We start from the raw sequence: 1,189 nt of genomic DNA, 5'->3' as shown, positions 1-1,189 counted from the left end.
TTCAAATGCATTTAATGAATTATATCAAATTGTTTAATTGATTCTTTTAATTTTAAACAAATTTCTTCTTCTTGATTAAAATTCATTAAATAAAATAAAATTGAATATGGAATTTGTTTATCATTTAAATTTATATTTATAATATTATCATAATAATATTCATCATTATCTTGTTGTTGTTGTTGTTGTTGATTATTATTATTATTATTATTATTAGATAATTTCAATTCATTCATATTTAAAAATGTAATTAATTTAGTATATAATTGATTATTTGTATTTTTAAATATTTTAATTAAATCATTCTTTTTATCATGAATTAATGGTGAATGAATAAATTTATATACAAATACTCTATATAAATAATTATATCCATCAATATTATTATTATTATTACTATTACCACTATTGTTATTTAAATGATCAATACAATATAACATGAAATTAGTAAATATATTCTGTTGATTATTGTGTTGATTATTAAATTTAATAAATTCTTGATACTTGTTTAAATGTAAAGTAGTATTATCAGTAATATATTTAATAATAAAATTAACTAATTGTAAACTAGATTTATCATTAAAGAAAGTCATCATAAACCAATGCATACAATCATACTTGTTAATAAACATCATTACATCACTTGATTCTTTATCTTTTGTAAAAATGTTTGTAAATAAATTAGCTTTTTTAATATAATTAGTTGAATGTATTGTACCTTCACATATAGCTAAATAATCAATACCTAATATCATATCTATTAATATATTACCTGAATTTGTTGAAATGACTAAATTAGGTAATATATCATGATAAAATGATAAATTCATTTCAGATAATAAATCAATATAATTAGAAACTAAATCAACATGATAATTATCATCATCATTCATTTGATTAGATGAATTAGATTTAGTATATTTAATAATAATTTGTGAAATCATTGGAAGTAAAACACCAATATTATTATTACCTGTTTGATCAGGATAATATTTAATATAATATTTAAACATGTTAATAATATTATCTAATAATAAAGATGAAGGTGTTACATTTGAACAATTAATAATTCTATTTAAACAAATATCTTTAATAAATAAAGATGGTTGAATTGGAAATCTCTTTCTAAATTCTAAAATTAATTCCTTTTCAAATTGTTTAATTAATGTTATATCAATTATATTATTAG

The sequence above is a fragment of the Naegleria gruberi genome (assembly GCF_000004985.1).
Source record: "Naegleria gruberi genomic scaffold NAEGRscaffold_116, whole genome shotgun sequence".
NCBI classification, from domain to species: domain Eukaryota; phylum Heterolobosea; class Eutetramitea; order Acrasida; family Naegleriidae; genus Naegleria; species Naegleria gruberi.
This window is presented reverse-complemented; position numbering follows the sequence as displayed.